The sequence below is a fragment of the Lepidochelys kempii genome, chromosome 10 (assembly GCF_965140265.1).
Source record: "Lepidochelys kempii isolate rLepKem1 chromosome 10, rLepKem1.hap2, whole genome shotgun sequence".
NCBI lineage: Eukaryota > Metazoa > Chordata > Testudines > Cheloniidae > Lepidochelys > Lepidochelys kempii.
In genome coordinates, this window is record NC_133265.1 from 22456885 (window position 1) to 22477599 (window position 20715).

General features: G+C 42.5%; 1 long non-coding RNA gene across 1 annotated transcript; it reads left to right on the forward strand.

The window, feature by feature from the left end:
• The first annotated feature begins 1172 nt into the window (after window positions 1–1172).
• Window positions 1173–19891, forward strand: LOC140918320 (uncharacterized). The gene is made up of 2 exons (XR_012161147.1): window positions 1173–1506; window positions 16874–19891. It is a non-coding gene; the product is annotated as an uncharacterized lncRNA (long non-coding RNA).
• Window positions 19892–20715: the final 824 nt, after the last annotated feature.

The following is a 20715-nucleotide window of genomic DNA, read 5'->3' on the forward strand; positions in this document are numbered from 1 at the left end:
TCTTTTTGTGTTTGTACAGTGCTTCACACAATGGGTCCCCATTCTTGGTTGGTCCTTAGGCACTACCATAATAAACATGATTAATAACAATCATCATGTTGGCTAAGTGCCAGAATCATTGGATGAAATTCTGTGTTAAGGAGATAGTACTAGATTATCATAACAGTCTCTTCTGGTCTTAAAAACTATCCATTTATGTATTATAAAGGACGTCTGTATAGAATTGGCTTGAATTAGATCCAAGTGTCTACAAGAACCCTCTCCACCCCCACAAAAACCCAAACGCTCCTCCCCCAACCTTGTTCTTTCCTTCTTTTCTTTCCCTCAGTGGCAAGTAGTTGACTACACTTTAGAAAAAAGGTCAAATACTCAAAATGTTAAGAAAACATCTCTGAAAATTGACCATTACTATTTTTTCTGACTATGCTTGACGACTACATGCCCATTTGGCAGCTTTAAAATAATCCAAAGGTTTTGCAGTGTTTCAGTAAAAAATCTTAAGAAACAATGATTATACCTAGAAAAACATCTTTATTGTCAATTTGTTTAAGTAACTGTTTCAAATTTTGTATCTTTCATTGGTAACATTCTCATTTTTAAAATTCTCCTATTCTAAGTTTCTTTTTACTTACATTTTTATCCCAACATTGTAGAGAAAAAAATCTTTTTCTGTGATGATGATGATGATGGTTTCTCCTAATGTTTTGCAGTTTCTGCAATGCCTTAGAAATACTGTAAGATAAAAAAAAGAAAAGGAGTACTTGTGGCACCTTAGAGACTAACAAATGGTGCCACAAGTCCTCCTTTTCTTTTTGCGAATACAGACTTACACGGCTGCTACTCTGAAACCTGTAAGATAATAAATTAGCTACCAAACTCCAGTTCTGAAGTCTTTGCAGGCACCTAGTGAGTCAGATATGTAGGAGAAGTAATAGTTCCATGATTAGTTTACAAGGATGTTGTTTTGTACGGGGAGACTTTTCGAACCAGTAAAGTGCCTAAAACCACTATAGCTTATTGCTAAAAACAGCCAAGTCAGCAGGCTGTAAATTTTTTAGGCAATTCAGCAGTCTCAGTTTAACCAAGGCGGGGGTGGGTGGGTGGGTGTGTGTGTGTGTGTGCGCGTGCGCGTGCCAGCCACAGAGAGGGCAGCTTGACCCCGTATCCTTCCTGATAAGAATTGTGTTGAAGTTGCTGATACATGCATCTTAGAAGAGCAGGATGTGCCCCAGGAATGTCTATTGGGGCCTCAAGGCTGCAAACTCTGGAAAAACCCATACCTGGTTAATCGATAATCAGAAGGAACCTCTCACTTGACCATTGAAACTGCTTACTTAACAAATTTGCTTTAAGCTACATGTCATTCTATTACTAATGTATAAATAAGGGGAAAAAGTTTGAGGTAGGGAGACTCTTTAGGACTGGACTCTCCCTCTGGATGCATCTTGTGTTCCCCACTAGCAGACGGGCTGCTGCTGTACCACTCGAGAGCCACACTCAGCTTTGGTAATTATCAAGGGTTGGGAGTGTTTTACTAACCTATTGCAGACATGTGTATAAGTGCTTGAGACTAAGTAAAGTTTAGCTTTAAGTGAAAGCACTCTTGTGTTGTCCTGTTCGTGCCAGCCATCTATCGGTCGGACAGCCGTGTCTCCCGATTTATTTCCTGACACCACCTCGCATAGAGTAAAAGTTACCAAGAGCTTTGGGTTGAAAGAACCCCGGGTTACAGTTTCAATATCTTGAGTTATTGACCTTTTTTCCTCCTCAGTTGTACTTAACTGCTTGTTACTTTAAGGAGCATTAGTTTGCATTTTCCATGTATTCCTAAACAGGTTTCTGCTCCTCCTCATTGTTCTGCATTTACAATGTACACTTGAGACTAAGACCATCAGAGTATGTTGGCATGTACTGCCTTCCTACTACTTTTTTTTTTAAGAATCATAAGCAGAAACGTTGGAAATCACACATTAGCACAGTGTTCAATTTAAACTATAGCCAAAGAGCTTTGACTGTCATGCACTTCAAAGAGTTGGCAAACCATCATGCAGTATTCTTCCAAGCTCTGATTAATTTCCATACTGGTGAATCATGACCATCAAAAGCCATTCTGTGAAAAAAAATTCTGCAGGAACTGGCTCTGTCTTAAGAATTTCAATCAAGCACATTAATAAAAATAGAGCCACATAAGTACAGCCAAACTGTGCTTCAGCAAGATCTAAAGTTGGCCCAATTTTTTCTGCCTGAGACCCTAGCCATAGGGCTGGTATTTTCACCATACAAGTTGCTTGCTATGATGCACCTGCTAGAATGGAGATGTTAATTCCAGGTACTGGTTTGTAGTGGGGTGTTACCCACTCCAGCCCTGACAGGGTTGGAACAAGCCCTTGGAGAGGGCTGGAGGGTTAGGAGAACAGCCCAGGCTGAGTGGGAAGCAGACTCAGTTGGGGCCACGCCACAGTTAGGGCTCAGCTGGCCCTTATAAGTGGGCAGGGAGCCAGAAGCAAACAGACTCTCTCTCTCTAGCTCTGAGAGGGAGGGACCTGGTTGCAGAGACCTGAATAGAGGACCCAGTTTGGAGCAGGGCTGGGGAGCTCTGGCCTAGGAAAGCCCCAGGCTGCAGGCCTGGGAAGGTTTATTAGGTATGGGGATTGCAGAGGCAGCCATAGATAGGCAGAGGCAGCAAGTCCAAACCCCTTCACCTGTGATGAGTGGCTGATATGCTGCAGTCTGCCCAGGGAGTATGGTTAAGGCTGAGGTGAAGGTTAAGGCTGAGGTTAAGAAGCCAAGGCTGAGGTGAAGTGGAGATAGTGGGTTGGGGGTTCCCCAGGAAGGGAAGACCCAGAGGCAGAGTATAGGGTTACTGCCAGAGGGGCAGCACCCCAGACAAAGGGGCACCGGGGTCTGTGAGAGACAGGGGGGCCAGAGCTGTGGTGGCCTGCAGAGGGTGCTCCAGCAGCTGGTGAGCTAATTCCCAAGGATGACCAACAGGAGGTGCTGCAGGGGTGAGTCTGCTCCTTTACAAGGTTTAACTAATTTCTGTCTCATTACCAAACTTTAACGCACAAGCCTCTTTAACTCTTGTTACCATTTCCTCTCAGTGCATTCCTCCTTCACTGAATTTTAAACTGTCTCAAAAAACTCATGACAGAGCAAACTTACAAAAACCCTGCCATTGAGCTTGTAGAAAATGCAACTGCATGCAAGTGGCAGAATTCAAAGCTAATGAAAAAACTGTTAATATCTACAGTGAGATCACTTTATCACAATTGCTTTCTGAGTAAAATCTCCGTTCTCCATGTGACGGGCAATCCCAAGGCCAGACTGCTGAGAGTGCTTCAGATAGAAAGAGAGGGGAAATGGGAGGAAGGGAACATGGATCAAGAACCTATAAAAACTGTTATATGGCTAGCAAACTTATCATCTTTAACAAGATCTGTGACTGCCTGTAGACCAAAGACCTGCTTGATGACAGCCATTAACACCTTCCAGAATAATGACAGGTTTCAGAGGAACAGCCGTGTTAGTCTGTATTCGCAAAAAGAAAAGGAGGACTTGTGGCACCTTAGAGACTAACCAATTTATTTGAGCATGAGCTTTCGTGAGCTACAGCTCACTTCATCAGATGTTTACCGTGGAAACTGCAGCAGACTTTATATACACACAGAAATCATGAAACAATACCTCCTCCCACCCCACTGTCCTGCTGGTAATAGCTTATCTAAAGTGATCAACAGGTGGGCCATTTCCAGCACAAATCCAGGTTTTCTCACCCTCCACCCCCCCCCCCCCCCACAAATTCACTCTCCTGCTGGTGCTAGCCCATCCAAAGTGACAACTCTTTACATAATCAAGTCGGGCTATTTCCTGCATAGATCAAGGTTTTCTCACATCCCCCCCACCCCCATACACACACAAACTCACTCTCCTGCTGGTAATAGCTCATCTAAACTGACCATTCTCCAGGTTTAAATCCAAGTTAAACCAGAACATCTGGGGGGGGGGGTAGGAAAAAACAAGAGGAAACAGGCTACCTTGCATAATGACTTAGCCACTCCCAGTCTCTATTTAAGCCTAAGGCTTAATCTATCCTTTATCTATCCTGCCTAAGGCTTAAATAGAGACTGGGAGTGGCTAAGTCATTATGCAAGGTAGCCTGTTTCCTCTTGTTTTTTCCTACCCCCCCCCCCCCAGATGTTCTGGTTTAACTTGGATTTAAACCTGGAGAATGGTCAGTTTAGATGAGCTATTACCAGCAGGAGAGTGAGTTTGTGTGTGTATGGGGGTGGGGGGGATGTGAGAAAACCTTGATCTATGCAGGAAATAGCCCGACTTGATTATGTAAAGAGTTGTCACTTTGGATGGGCTAGCACCAGCAGGAGAGTGAATTTGTGGGGGGGGGTGGAGGGTGAGAAAACCTGGATTTGTGCTGGAAATGGCCCACCTGTTGATCACTTTAGATAAGCTATTACCAGCAGGACAGTGGGGTGGGAGGAGGTATTGTTTCATGATTTCTGTGTGTATATAAAGTCTGCTGCAGTTTCCACGGTAAACATCTGATGAAGTGAGCTGTAGCTCACGAAAGCTCATGCTCAAATAAATTGGTTAGTCTCTAAGGTGCCACAAGTCCTCCTTTTCTTTTTCCAGAATAATGTAACTTTCTTTTAGTTTAGGATTTTTGTAGGCAATTTTGAGGTGTGGTTTTTGTTTTGTTTTTTAATAAATAAAAAACCCAAACCAAATTCTATTATGTGCAACTGTAACAACCCCTCACGCCCCAGGTCATGCCTCATGAGCAGGATTTCAACCTTGAACCTTCAGGAATGCATCACAGAATTCTACCACTTGAGCTACAGAACATTAGCTGGCAGCAGGAGAAAGCAGTTATCCTGGGGTGGCGTGGGAGGAAATGGCTTACTAGGTCCAGAGGGTGGGTCAGGGGACAGCAGGACTTGAAAAACCTCAGGAGTACCATATGGTGCCCGCAGAGAAGCAGATGGGTTGGTGGAGCCAAATACTGGGTCAAGAAAGGTTAGTCTACCATCCAGACCCCACTACCGCTCCTCCAAAAGTTCACAGGTGTTTACAGTGCAGTAACTGCTGCTGCTTTAGTGGTGGTGTGGGCCCTGGTAAGTGTTCCTTGTTAAGATCTGCAAAAACAGGACCACATTTGTAGTGCACACCACCATACTTTATTGGTCCTACAAAACACAGGAATTATGCCATATTTTTCTTGTGTGCAATCGACTACCACCTCATCTATTAATTATGTATGAAGAGCTCTCTCTCCTGTATAAAGCACTCCTGTGACAATTTCAGGGCTTTTCTACATGAACATTCAGTTCACAGCAATCTACCCCACAATAGCCTACCCCAGACTAATTGTCTCCATAGACACTGTTGACACACATTAGGAGTTCGTTAATGAATTTTGATCTAGTTCTCTTTGAAACAAGATTAGATCAAAGCTCGTTAAACTGTTAATGTACTTCAGCAGGATCTACACAGGCAGTCTGCTGCAGGCTAGTATGGAGTATATTCACGCCCCCTGCTTTCCATGAACTAAATGTTTGTGTGATGAGACCTCAGATTTTTTTTATTTATTTTTTCTTGTTTTTTTTAGAAAATCATGTAATTATTACTTTGGCATACATTTTCCTAAAGCATGGAAATGGAAGGAAAATGGTGATTTTTTTCTGAGCAGTTTAATCTCAGAAAAATCTAAATGGAATTTCGTGGGGCAAAGAAAAGGTATTTCGTTAGCCCAAGGGCTTTCACCCTGCCAAATTTCAAATGCCAGTTACAAACAATAGAAGCATTCGAGCTTTTAAAAAAAAAATCACAAGAATCCTTTATAATAGTAAGTATACGGGTTGTTAGCTCCTCCTATAATAAAGGAATGAGCCCAGTGGTAAGCCTGGAACTCACTTTGGCACTGGACAAGCACATAAAGATGCCAGCTAAGAGCAATGTGCACATTATAATGGCAGTCTGAGGAAACAAAGAGTGATAGTATTTGGCATCTCTATGGGAGCTATCAGTGTCCCTTCCTTGCCCCTGAGTGGAATGAGCTATCAAAGGACTAAACTTAAGAACCACTGCAGAACTAATAAGAATAAAAACTTGCAGCAGGTGGTACCTCGTACATTTAATTCCAGCCAGAATAACCTCTTCCCCAGGATTCCCGGTTGGGCAAAAGCACTGAGTCTCCAAGTGACTCTAGTGTGATGGGGAAGGGAAAGTGAGAGCAAAGCAGCTCAGGCTCAAACACTGCTCCTGCTACAGAGGAGGATTATTAAAATTAGATCCAGTAGACATAGACAATTCTTTCTTGGTGTAGAACAACTGTAGGTGATCCCTAAAAATCTGACTAGCTAGCCATTTCAACATAGAACATCTGCATTCCATGGAGAGAGACTATAGTGCTGATCCTCTGCAGAACATAAGATCGGCCATACTGGGTCAGACCAAAGGTCATCTAGTATGGTATCCTATCTTCCAACAGGTTTCAGAGTGGTAGCTGTGTTAGTCTGTATCAGCAAAAAACCCGAGGAGTACTTGTGGCACCCTAGACCAACAAATTTATTTGGGCATAAGCTTTTGTGGGCTAAAAACCCTTCATTGGACAGTGGCCAATGCCAGGTGCCCCAGAGGGAATGAACAGAACAGGTAATCATCAAGTGAACTATCCCCTGTCACCCATTCCCAGCTTCTAGCAAACAGGCTAGGGACGCCATTCCTACCTGTCCTGGCTAATAGCCATTGATGGGCCTATCCTGCATGAATTTATCTAGTTCTTTCTTGAACCCTGTTATAGTCTTGGCCTTCACAACATTGTCTGGCAAAGAGTTCCACAGGTTGACTGTGCATTGAATGAAGAAATACTTTCTTTTGTTTGTTTTAAATCTGCTGCCTACTGATTTCATTTGGTGATCCCTAGCTCTTGTGTTATGAGAAGGAGTAAATAACATTTCCTTATTAATTTCTCCACACCAGTCATGATTTTTACAGACCTCTATCATATCACCCTTCCCCCCCACAACTGCGACGTCTCTTTTCCAAGCTGAAAAGTCCCAGTCTTAATAATCTCTCTTCATATGGAAGCTGTTCCATACCCCTAATCATTTTTGCTGCCCTTTTCTGTACCTTTATAATTTCAATACATCTTTTTTGAGATGGGGCGACCACATCTGCATGCAGTATTCAAGATCTGGGCATACCATGGATTTATATAGAGGCAATCTGATATTTTCCATCTTATCTATCCCTTTCTTAATTATTCCCAGCAGTGTTAGATTTTTTTGACTGCCATTGCACATTGAGTGGATGTTTTCAGAGAACTATTCACATTGACTCCAAGATCTTTCTTGAGTGGTAACAGATAATTTAGACCGTATCATTTTATATGTATAGTTGAAACCTGTCATAATCCCAGAGTAGCAGCCATGTTAGTCTGTATCTGCAAAAAGAATGTATCCCAGTCTTTATGCAACAAATTTTTGGGTGGCTTATGCTGGGCATACAACACGTGCCTGAGCCTGCACACATGCTTTAGCAACTTTACACTTGGCCCTTAGCAGTCAATGCACTGAAGAGGCCTGTTTGCACAACCAGGTCTTCAAGGTGGGTAGAATCCGTTTGCATTGCAGGGCTATTCTGGTGAGCAATTGAACTCCCATGAAAGGGATTTTAAAGTTTCCTCTCATGGCTCTCAACTAGCCGAGGCGCCTCTATGCAGAACTGGAAAGATGGGTAGAGAATGATTAAATTAGGCTTGAATAAAGACTGGGAATGGATGTGTCATTACACAAAGTAAAACTATTTCCCCATGTTTGTTTGTTCCCCCCTACTGTTCCTCACACGTTCTTGTCAACTGCTGGAAATGCCCATCTTGATTATCACTACAAAAGGTTTTTTCTCTCCTGCTGGTAATAGCTCACCTTACCTGATCGCTCTCGTTGCAGTGTGTAACACACCCATTGTTTCATGTTCTGTGTATATAAAATCTTCCTACTCTATTTTCCACTGCATGCATCTGATGAAGTGGGCTGTAGCCCATGAAAGCTTATGCTCAAATTTGTTAGTCGCTAAGGTGCCACGAGTACTCCTGTTCTTTTAGTTGGGATTATGTTTTCCAATGTGCATTACTTTGCACTTATCAACATTGAATTTCATCTGCCATTTTGTCACCCAGTTTTGTGAGATCCCTTTGTAACTCTTCACAGTCGGCTTTGGACTTAACTATCTTGAGTAGTTTTGTATCTGCAAATGTTTCCACCTCACCATTTACCCCTTTTTTCCAGATCACTTATGAATATGTAGAGTAGTACTGGTCCCAGTACAGACCCCTGGGGGACACCACTATTTACATGTCTTCATTTTGAAAACTGATAATTTGTTCCTACCCTTTGTTTCCTGTCTTTTAACCAGTTACTGATCCATGAGAGGATCTTCCCTCTTATCCCATGACAGCTAACTTTGCTTAAGAGCCTTTGCTGATGGACCTTGTCGAAGACTTTCTGAAAAACTAAGTATGCTGTATCCACTGGATTCCCCCTTGTCCACATGCTTGTTGACCCCCTGAAAAAATTTTAGTAGATTGGTAAGGCATGATTTCCCTTTACAAAAAACATGTTGACTCTATCCCAACAAATCATGTTCATCCATGTCTGACAATTCTGTTCTTTACTATAGTTTCAACCAGTTTGCACAGTACTGAAGTCAGGCTTACCGCCCTGTAATTGCCAGGATCACCTCTGGAGCCCTTTTTAAAAATTAGTGTCATATTAGCTATCCTCCAGTCATAGAATCCTAGAACAGCTGGGTTGGAAGGGACCTCAGGAGGTCATCTAGTCCAACCCCCTGCTCAAAGCAGGACCAATCCCCAACTAAGTCAACCCAGCCAGGGTTTTGTCAAGCCTGACCTTAAAAACCTCAAAGGAAGGAGATTCCTCCACCTCTGTAGGTAACGCATTCCAGTGCTTCTCCACCCTCCTGGTGAAAGTTTTTCCTAATATCCAACCTAAACCTCCCCCACTGCAACTTGAGAGCATTACTCAGTCATTTGGTACAGAAATGGATTTAAACGATAGTATTCACCCAAGAGTTCTGAAACCTATCTGGTCCTGGTGACTTATTACTGTTTAATTTATCAATTTGTTTCAAAACCTCTTCTAATGACACCAACTCAATCTGAAACAGTTCCTCAGATTTGTCACCTAAAAAGAGTGGCTCAGGTGTGGGAATCTCCCTCACATCCTCAGCCAGGAAGACCGATGCAAACAATTCATTTAGTTTCTCTGTAGTGGTCTTATCGTCCTTGAGTGCTCCTTTAGCATCTTATCCAGTGGCCCCACTGGTTGTTTAGCAGGCTCCTCGCTTCTGATGTACTTAAAAAAACAAAAACAAAAAAACCCCTGCTTTTACTTTTTGAGTCTTTGGCTAGCTCTTCTTCAAATTCTTTTTTGGCCTTCCTAATTATATTTTTACACCTCATTTGCCAGAGCATACCAAATGCCATTTGCTTTAGTCAGGGAGAATTAGGAGTGGGAATCCAATTAACAATTATATTTACAACTTAACCGGGACTTCATTGTACTTGCTGCCTTAATCCTCTTTTGTGCGCGCGCGCACACACACAGATTTAATGCCTTCATTGACTTTAACATACAGTTCTATAAACATGAATCCAGTGACCTTGCAAACTTTGAAGTAATGTAAGCAAACTTTTATATTAAACACATTCATACTAAGCAAAGCCCTTTTAAGACCAGCAAACCATAGAGCCTTTATCTCACCTCCTTACAAAATGATTACAGCTTTCCAAAGTAAAGTGTAAGAATTTTACAGCAATTAAAATCACGAACTCAAATTAAATCAAGATGAATGCTGAAAGCAATAAATACATATTTGAGCTTAAATATCAATGTATTTATATGAATATAATTGTTCACATTGCTTATAACTTTCATTTCACACACACAAAAAATCACAATACGTAAAAAAAAATCAGTTTGTATAAATGTAAGCAAAAACAAGCATTCCTTTATTTACTCTGGAAGTATCAAACCAGTGTTTTGTACTGAGACAAGAAGTATTCTAGCAATAATGAATTTTGAAATGTTGTAGACACCTCAGTGACATATATTGGTCATCACAACGGGACTAAGCCTCTCAATGTTTATCTTTATAAACAAAGGATCACTTTTAGTTGCACGAATGAACAAATGCATCCTGGAAGTATGAACTATATATATTTTTCACACACTCACACTCAAAAACCCCTACATTAAAAGCACATTAATATTGCAAAGTCAATCTCTCAAAGTAGGAAATACAGTACTACAGGTTCCCTCTCTTCTCACATGAAAAAATTTCTATGAAAATCATAAAAAGAAAAGGAGTAATTGTGGCACCTTAGAGACTAACCAATTTATTTGAGCATAAGCTTTCGTGAGCTACAGCCACTTCATCAGATGCATTCAGTGGAAAATACAGTGGGAAGATTTATATACATAGAGAACATGAAACAATGGGTGTTACATTCACACTGCAATGAGAGTGATCACTTAAGGCGAGCTATCACCAGCAGGAGAGCGGGGGGAGGGGGAGCCTTTTGTAGTGATAATCAAAGTGGGCCATTTCCAGCAGTTGACAAGAACATCAGAGGAACAGTGAGGGGGTTGAGGGGGGGCAATAAACATGGGGAAATAGTTTTACTTTTCCTCTGATGTTCTTGTCAACTGCTGGAAATAGCCCACTTTGATTATCACAACAAAAGGCGGCACCCCCCCCCACACACACACAGTCCCCCAGCTCTCCTGCTGGTGATAGCTTGCCTTAAGTAATCACTCTCATTGCAGTGTGTATGGTAACACCCATTGTTTCATGTTCTCTATAAATCTTCCCACTGTATTTTCCACTGAATGCATCTGATGAAGTGAGCTGTAGCTCACGAAAGCTTATGCTCAAATAAATTGGATAGTCTCTAAGGTGCCACGAGTACTCCTTTTCTTTTTGCAAATACAGAGTAACACGGCTGTTACTTTGAAACCTATGGAAATCATGTGGTTCCAGCTCCTATCACTTTCTTGTGGGAGATACAAATACTATATTCAAACAGACTATGATTCTGAGAGACTTCCCCTTCTTTTGCATTCAGCCAGCTGAATGCAATTGTGCTTTTGTGGTACTGTACCAAATGTCCCTTTTTAATATAAATAAATCTGAAGGATTGCTATGAGGCCTTTGTAAGATTACATGTGATGCATTTTACCTTTTTCAGTAGTAATTGTATCCATATTAATTAAAACACTACAGTACAAAAACTGGGTAAAGATTAAAATCTTGAGCCTTTTCAGTGGTGGAATCCACATACAATTATGTTAAGGAGTCTAGTGGCTGAATGAAAGGCAGCATAAAAGGGAAGTTAATTACCTTATTGTCACAGGAATTCTTTGAGATATGTGGTTCCTATCTGTATTCCACTGTGGGCATGTGTGCATTTCATGAGACTGGAGAATTCTTGCAGGCAATGTTCTTTGGTTCATGCCGGTGCTCCTGCTCTCCTCATACTCTGCACCATGGGGATAAAAGGAGAGGTGGACTGATGACCTCTTTGGTTCCTTCTCTGCCATGAATCTTGCCAAGAGAGGAAGGAGGGCAGGTAGTAGAATACAGATAGGGACAACAAATCTTGAAGAACTTCAGTTACAATAAAATAATTAACTTCCCGTTCCTCTTCAAGTGCTGGTCCCAGTGTGTATTTCACTTAGGGTGACTGAGAGGAGGAGAGTGAGAGCATGCACGTGGTACAGCTACTCATACAACTGCTGCCCCACAGGACACATTTGTGGAGGAGTCCTGGACCCAGGCATAATGTCTTGAGAATGTGTGGATAGAACTCCAAGTAGCTGCCCTGCAAATGTCAAGGTATGGGCACCTGTTGGAGTGATGCCACTGTGGCTGTTTGTGGCCTCGTTGAATGAGCCCTTACCCTGTCTGGAGGAGGGAGATCTGTCAATCGATAACAGAGCAGGATACAGCCAGAGATCCTCTTAAGAGATCCTCTGAGATGAAATAGCTAGACCTTGGACTTTTTCTGCTACAGCAACAAACAGTCTAGGTGATTTTCTGATTGATCTAGTTCTTTGCAGGTGAAATGCTAATGTTTGTTGCATGTCGAGGGGAAAATACAGGTAAGTGAATTGACTGTTTATGTGAAAATCTGAAATTATCTTAGGAGTGATTTTTGGATGTAGTCGTAAGTGAGACTGTTGTTATGGAATACTGTATATGGTGGATCAGCCATTCATTAGAGCCCCAAATTTGCCAGCCCACCTGGCCAAGGTGATGGCACCAAAGGCAACCTTCACTGACCGGAGGGATACAGATCATTGGAGCCAGAGGTTCAAAGGGTGGCTTAGTGAGTACCAAAGCATTAGGTTAAGATCCCAGTCCAATCTTGGTTTCCTTAACCATAGAAAGGTTCTCATCAGACCTCTCAAGAATCTGGCCATCACTGGGTGAGTAAAGCTAGAGTAACTGTCTGATGGTAGGTGGCACGTGCTGACTGCTACTAGATGAACCCTAGAGAGCTAAGGGAAAGACTGTCATCTTGAAACTAAGACAGTCTTAAATAGTGGAAATATCCAGTATTTCTGGAGATATGATTTTGCTGGGCCTAGAGAGAGAAATGTTTTTACTTACATAGCTAACTTTCTGCTGTACTCCATTCTGCTATCATTAAGAATGGATGCACAGCTTCAGACTAGGAATGATCTAGATTTGATGACCATCCAACTACCAAGTCATGAGATGAAGTGCATCCAGGTTGGGATGCCTGACTCTACCACTCTCCTGGGTCAAGAGATCCAGGAAGGACTGAATGCTTATAAATGGGTGGGACAATATCTGCAGGAGACTAGGAAACCAGAATTATTTGGGCCATTTAAGGGTGACTTGAGCCCTGTCCAGTTGCATCTTCTGTAGACCATGAGATAGTACAGGGATGGGAGAGAAGGCTTAGTTGAAATTATCTTACAAATGCAGTAGAAAAGCATCACTGACTGCTTTCCTTGAGCAACCCTGGAAAAATAGCTTTCATTTCCTGTTTGCCTGTGTGGCAAACCGGTCCCAAATGAGGTTTTCCCACTGAGTGAAAATGTTGCTCACCAATTAATTGGATAGCCTTCTGAGGCAGTCTGCCAGCGAATTTTGTATTCCTGGAAGGTACACTTGCCAATAGAGTGATATGGTTTTTGATACACCAGTTGCATAAGGTGACTGCTTTTATACACAGGAGAATGTGTCTCACTCTTCTCTGCTTGTTTAGAATACAGTTATGTTGTTTGACATTGAGTACATGATGAGACTGGATGAATAATAGAAATGTTTTGCAATTCTTTCGGACTGCCCAAAGTTCCGAAGATTTACATGCATTCTTGTTTCTCAGGGCATCCAAGTGCTCAATGCCATGTGACTGTCCATGTGGGCTCCCCAGCCTATCAGAGGGATCTGTAATTATCATCTTGTCATGGGTGGGGGACAGGAACGAACACTCATACACACTTGTCCAGAATCTTTCCACCACGTTAGTGAGACCCTTTTACTGGTGGGAACTGTCACTCTAGTGTTTATGCTGTGCTTACTTGGTTTGGAGCCAAGCCTGCAGGCAATGGAGGTGAAGCCTGGTGAACAGTGTGATGTAAGTACATGACACCATGTGCCCCAGGAGAGAGGCAAATCTGAACCAATATTTGAAGGTTATGCACAACCTGGTGTATATATCAGGCTGCATATGGTGTGAAATCAATCCACTAGGAGATAAGCCCTCAATCAGACTGAGTTTAGAGTTGCTCCTATCAATTCTGTAGTCTGCATTGGGGTCAGGACAACAAACTTTTCCATGTTCAGACAGACTCCTAGGGATGACAGAAGATGAAGCAATAATGAGGTTGATGAAAAGGCTTCTAAGCTTGTTCTGCCACTGAGTGCCTAAACGGGAAGATGGTGAAGCCACTCCCTTTGAACTGTGCAACTCCTACTTGAAACACTACGGTGAAGACCCTGGGTGCTGTTGCTAGACTGAATGGAAGCACCCTGTATTGACAGTGGTCAGGACCCACCATGAATCTGAGGAATTTTCTGTGGGCATAATGAATGTTCATGTTAAAGTATACATCTTTCATATTGAGGGCTGTGAACTATGTCCCCTTTTCCAAAGACAGTATTATTGATGCCAGGGTAACCATATGGAATTTTAGTTTGCTAATAAAAAATGTTGTCATTGCATGTAAAGAATGGGTCTCTACTCTCTCTTCCTTTTTGGGAACTAGGAAATATTTAGAATAGAACCCTACCACTCCCAGCTGCAGGAGAAGATTACCTCCTGGAAGAGGATCACCTCATGACAATTGTTCCTGAAGAGAGTCAGTGAAGGGGACTTTACAGAGAGTGGGGAAAGAAACTTGATGGTATAGCTAGAATAGATGAGATCCAGCACTTCAGTTGTGGGACAAGAGTGCTAGACAGCCACCAAAGGATGTGTGAGAACTGCATGAAAATGGCATCAACAGTGGTTAGCAACTCCTGGGCATCCCATCAAAAATGTCTTTTGGCATGGGTTAGGTTGGGTTGATGTGGAAAGTGCAGGGTATTGTGAATCTTGCACCTTCTCCCTTTTATGAAGGAGGTTCATAAGATTGCTGGTGGTAAAAATGGTTGAGCCATAGGCGTTGGTTTGTAGGAATATTTGTGGTATTTTCTCTTTGGTGCTGGTGTATGTATACCTAGGAAGCAGAGGGTTGCTCTGGAGTCCTTTAGTGAAAACAAAGTCTCATCTATCTTTTTGCTGAAAAGGTTGGCCTTATTGAAGGACAAGTCCTTCACAATGTTCTAGAAATCCTGGATAAAACCCAGTGTTTCCCATGATTCCCGTCGCATGACAATGGCAGTTGTCATTGACCTTGATGTGGTGTCAGCTGCATCAACCACAGATTGCAGTGAAGTTCTGGCCCACCAGCTTGTCTTCATCAGTAAGGACCTGATACTGAGCTTGGTTCTGCTGAAGTAATTTATCCTTAATCTAGGAATTTTGAATCCTTCACAAAAATCACACTTAGCCAACAATGCTTGATAGTTCAGTATTCTAGACTGGAGGCTAGAGGAAGTAAACCTCCTCATCAAAGAGGGTGGCTGCCTGGATCTTTCTGTGGCAGCCTGAACAACTAGGGAGTTTGGTTCAGTAAAGTGGTACTCTGCTTCCTTTGCCAGAGCAAAGTAATGCTTCTTAGCCCTCATGGTGGTAGGAACATATGTTGCCAGTGTATGCCATATAGTTCTTGCCGGTTCATTCACTAGGAGTGTTATCTGGCTGGAGCCTGTGGGTTGCAGGGTGTCTAGGGGCTTGTGTTTTGTGTCCTGAACCTCCTCTACAGAGATTTGGAGCTTCACCTGCACCATGCATAGCAGCTCTTGGAATTGCTTGTGATCATCCAGAGGGGATGGCAAAGCTGGAGTGACTGCCTCATCAGGAGATGAGGTTACCCTTGTTGGTACTGTTGAAACTCTTAGGTCCATCTCATAGTCTTCCTCTTCTATATGGTCAAGAGGAAGCTTTAGTTGCTTTCTTGGATGGGAGGTGATATGACTCCTATTAGATAGCGCAGACCCTGCAAATCAGGTGTATGGGTACCATGAATAGTACGAACAGGAGTGATTGCAGCTGGGTTGTGGAGGTCCCCAAGACATGGGGAACCATTGGTTCTGAGGGGGGTTTCCTAATTTGGATGGAGGCTGGTACCAAGAAGCTCTTGATCTCCTGTCTGAACTATCTCCCACAGAGAAGGCAATGACAGTTCCTCTGGTATGTCTGCTTCCCCCAATGATGAGAAGGCCAGATCCAGGTGAATTGGTGGAGCTGTTGGTTCCATCAAAGGAAAGACCAGACAGCTAATTGGGCTGGAGGATAGATCTCTCCCTTAGCGCATATCTTCTGTTGAGGTCAAAATCTCCCTGGTAAGTGACAGTCCTGACAGCAGGAGAAATTGCAGATCCAGGAGAACACAGATGTCCACCAAAGAGGCGTATCTCTCCACTCTTCTTGGATTGTGTAGGGTTCTGTCTTCCTGTACAGATAAAACTTGTATATAAAGGCTCTGGGTTGACTGACCCATATGGGTCTGTCAAGACAGTACCACCAGTGGTTAAGGTTCCTGACCTGGACAATATCCCTGGCGGTGTTTTTTGCTGGTGCAGAGCCTGGTACTTACAGATCCTTGCTCACATGTCTTTTTATCATGGGCCTTGGATTTAGGAAGTTCTAAGTCTTTGGGAGCTGGGTACAAAGATTTGCCCAACCTGGATGGAGTCGGAGAAATCCATCCTCTTAGGAGTGGACTTAGAGGGGGATTTGCTCTTGTGCTTATGAGAGCATTCCCTGCTCTTCTGATGAAACTCTGACAGTGGGTCCATAATCATAATCTCTGTCGCTCCTGAGTCAGGCCTCATGCTAGAAGGTGCGCTCCTTTATGATGATGCCTGATAGTTAGACCCAGTCTGGGTCTGACTGGGACCTCAGTCTTTTCCCTGGAGGTGCTTTTTTAAGCTGGAATTCCTGTGCCTTTTGGGTCTGGCTAGAGAAGGAGTGACAAATACTGCACCTCGGAGATATATGTACTTCTCCAAGATGGTACAGGCAGTGCTGAGGTGTCACTGCTGACTGAGAGAGTGCAGAGGCAGGAGAGGTAGTTTTTAAGACCCAGTACTGTACTGGGAGCCAGAAGGGGATTCCCTGGGTGGGGAACATAACTACTAACTAGTTTAATAAAACTAACACTAAAGACAAAACTAACAAATTTTGAAATATTTACAGATTTGAAAACCAGAAGGCTGAAGAGAAAAGGAGAAGCTTTGGACACTGGAGGTTCCAACTTAGGTCATGCAGCAGTAAGGAGGAACTGAAAAGGTGGTCTGTTCACTCTACCCCTCATACCTTTGGTACAAAGCATGAGGAGAGTACCAGCTCAGGCACAGACCACTGGACCATACTTTCAAGAGTTCTGTGGTCTCAGGCACACAGAGCACCTGTGTATCCACAGTGGAATACAGACCGGGACCAGCACTCAAAGAAGAATGTAGTGTATTCTGGATAACTTGTTTGAAATAGGAGGGTTTCCAATGCATTCAGAAACATGAACTGGCTTTCTTTGTACTAGAAGTTTCAAAAATTTGAGCTTAAAAAAAGTTGGTTTGGATGGTTTATGAGCTGGATTGTTTATGAGAATAAAATTGATTAGGTCAATATTTCAGGAAGCTATGAATGGGCCCCTAAATTAGCAGATATCTAAAATGATTGTAGGGACATCAAGAGTAACTATCATTTAACAAAACTCCTTGATTAGTTACCATCACTAGGCACAAAGGGTAAAGTAAATTACATATCTGAGGCAGGCTCAGCTGGGCTGACACATTATGGCTTTCACAGCTGGGGAAATGCCTTTTACAGACTGGTCTGACAAAAGTAACTGCAACAGCAATAATGTAAATAGGGGACACATTTAGGTTTCTTTAGTCTCACCGCCCACACAACAATAAATTCCTTTTGACAAACCTGTCTGCTTTCAGGTGGCCAGACACTGACTTGCAGTTGTGAGTACATTACTGGCAGATTGGCACCTGTTCTACTACAGCTTCCCGCTGGGACATATACTTCATCAGGGATTAAGCCAGCTGGGCTTCTGGAATGTTATACACAGGTTTTTGCCACACAAGTAATGATTTCAGGACTTCAGGTTTATCTCCTAGAATATATAAAGAGGCATATAGACTGTTTATAACCATTTTTTTCCCCTACACATATATGATGGCTTTGCATTTTGATACAGTATGAGGGGAAAAAAGGTTGCACTGACTTATCTCAGAACTAAAGATCTGCACATGTGGATACTGTCACTGAACTCAACTGGTGAGGAGGTGTGTTTGTTTCTTGTATTCATTATGATCCCTCTCTAGATCTAAAATAACTAGGGATGCTTAGGTCTCAGAGTTCTACGCAGGAGAATAAAAAAAAGTAAACCACCACCTTCTTTGAGGAAAAAGTACACTATGGAGAAGAAATGGATGCAGCCACTCGTGCTGACTTTTCAAAATGCTGGGGGGTGCTTGACCCCTGGCTCTGCTTCAGGCCACACCCCCGCCCCACCCCTTCCCCCAAGGCCCCACTGTGCCCTGCCTCTTCCCAACCAGTTTTGCCCCCTCCGCAGAGCTTGCCTCAGCCTCACTCCTCCCCCAGAGCCTCCTGAATGCTATGAAACAGCTGATTGCACTGGGCAGGAAGCACAGGGAGGGAGAGAGAGGTGCTGATCTGTGGGGCCCACTGGCAAGTGGGAGGCACCGGGGGGAAGCTGATAGGGGTGCTGCCAGTGGGAGCTCAGCAACCATCATTTTTCCCCCATGGGTGCTCCAGCCCTGGGGCACCCACTAAGTCGATGCCTATGAATGCTGCAGATACACTAATGATAGAGAGGATGTGAGGTGAATTCATTTGTAAACAGACAAGTGTCTTATCTTCCTGGGTTGCAAATCAAACGGTCAGTGACCAGAGCAGGGCTGTCCTTAAGGCATGGCAAGCAGGGCAATTGCCTGAGGCCTAACACCACAGAGGGCCACACAAAACTAAATTGCATGCTTCAGCCCCAACTCACCTCAGTGGGCCACCCAGCATGTGGGTCAGTGTCAACACCTCCACAACCAGCGCTGGCTCCGCCCCATTGCACATGCCTTCCATGGGGGCCTGCTCCTTAGTTTCTGCCCTGGGCCCTAGTGAGGCTAACGCCAGCCCTAGACCAGATGCATCATTCAAAGACATTTTGTTGAGAGCAGGCCACATTTACAAGACTGTGTGCGTTTCTAAAGTGTGACCACTTATGCCCTTCTTTGATTTGCATGTAGACTATCAAACTCTCATTGGAGCAGGCCCAGGATCCATTCTCATTTCAATCAGTGAATCCCTAATTTACACACAGTCCCATAAATTTTGTTCATGTTGATGACATATTTGCCTTGTTCCTATCCATTATGGGATTTGTTTTCCCAAGGGTGTATTTAATTCTATATTAGTGGTTCCTGTCTTGAGTATTTATAAGTATCTGGAAACCATCAGCTCTTTCTGCAACTTATCTGGAATCCTCTTCCTTTACACAATAATAAAGTAGGGCAGTAATAAAGATGGGTAAACCAAAAGGGAACTGAAAAGATTATGGCACTGATTTTAAAATTGTGGACTATGAAGGGAACAAATGTACACTGTCCGGTGGGCAGGACTCTGTGCTATCTGTAACATTAAGGTATCTGCCTACTGAATTCAGAATTCTGACAGTCAACTCCGCTGATTGACAAATTTAATTCTGAGTACAGTTTTTAAAGGATGATACTGCCTTTACAATTAATAGCCACTGAAGTCCCTACTGTAGTCTACCAGTTTCTCAGAATGTTGATTAGAGATGACAAGCTAGTTTTAAGGGTTATGAAAATCCATGTTGGACCTGAAGTCTAACAAAGTTCATTATCGTAAATATCAGACACACATCATTAACCAAGTAATGACACATTTTTTGTTGTAACACTAGACTGCTAACAGAAGAAAGGGAAGAAGAAGATGGTTAGTATATGATCTCAAAAGTCATTTAGTTTAAGTGCAGCTTTCTAGATTATGCTAGGACTAAGTATTTATTGTAATGCTGCCTAGTACAACTGGGATTGAGCCATGAAATTCAGATTTTACAAAACTTGTAAAATTAATGAAGTGTTCAAATTGTGGGATTAGGCCAGGCCCCCCTCTGCTATGTATCAGAATACACTGCATTTTTTTTAAATAAAAAAAATTAAAATATTGGGATTTATATGGCTGAAAGAATTGGCAACAGGGTACAGAAGTTTTCTCACGTAGTTAGTTGTTAGTGGAAATCTGTGGTCACTATCTGTTGGCTATTTGGTGACCTCAGTAAAGTTTCCAAGTCGTGTCAACAGCAAAAAAATCCACAAAACACTAGATCTGGACATCTTAGCCAAGAGACCCAGGATGGCCATGAGAAACCTATGGATGGGAGACTTCAGTATCTAAGGCTGTCGATCTAGTGCTTTTCATAAGCACTGAACTTACACAAAATATGAAAAGATCATTTTAAAGAGTCAGGGAAAATAGAAATATCCTTTCATGATGAGAAACTAGATCCCAAAAGGAAACTAAATTAGTTATAGCTTAATTGTATAGTTATAATTATAGCTTTCAGGTTTGGTTCTGCACTGACTAAAGCTAATAGCAGAAGTCTGATTTCCATAGGACCATGACTGTTCACTTATTTGGTAACTTTTTTTTCATGTGGGAGAAAGGGAGAAGTGGAGAGGAAACAGAAAATAAGTCAGGAACAAAGAAGAAAACCAGAAAAAGATTTACTGAAACAAAATAGGATTTCCAGTTTTACCAAACCACTCCCTCTCCCAGCTTGTCAGTCATCCTATCTGAATAACCTTGTGTTTATCTAACAAAGTTAAAAGCAGACATGGAAACAAACAAGGGCCATTTGGGATTACCAAAATATGGATCCAAATTTTGCAGCTTGGATCAGAATATTGAATTTTCATAAATTTAGATTTAAAAATATGTAACATTTGAAATAACTGAAATATCCAATTTCCCCTAAAGCAGTGGTTCCC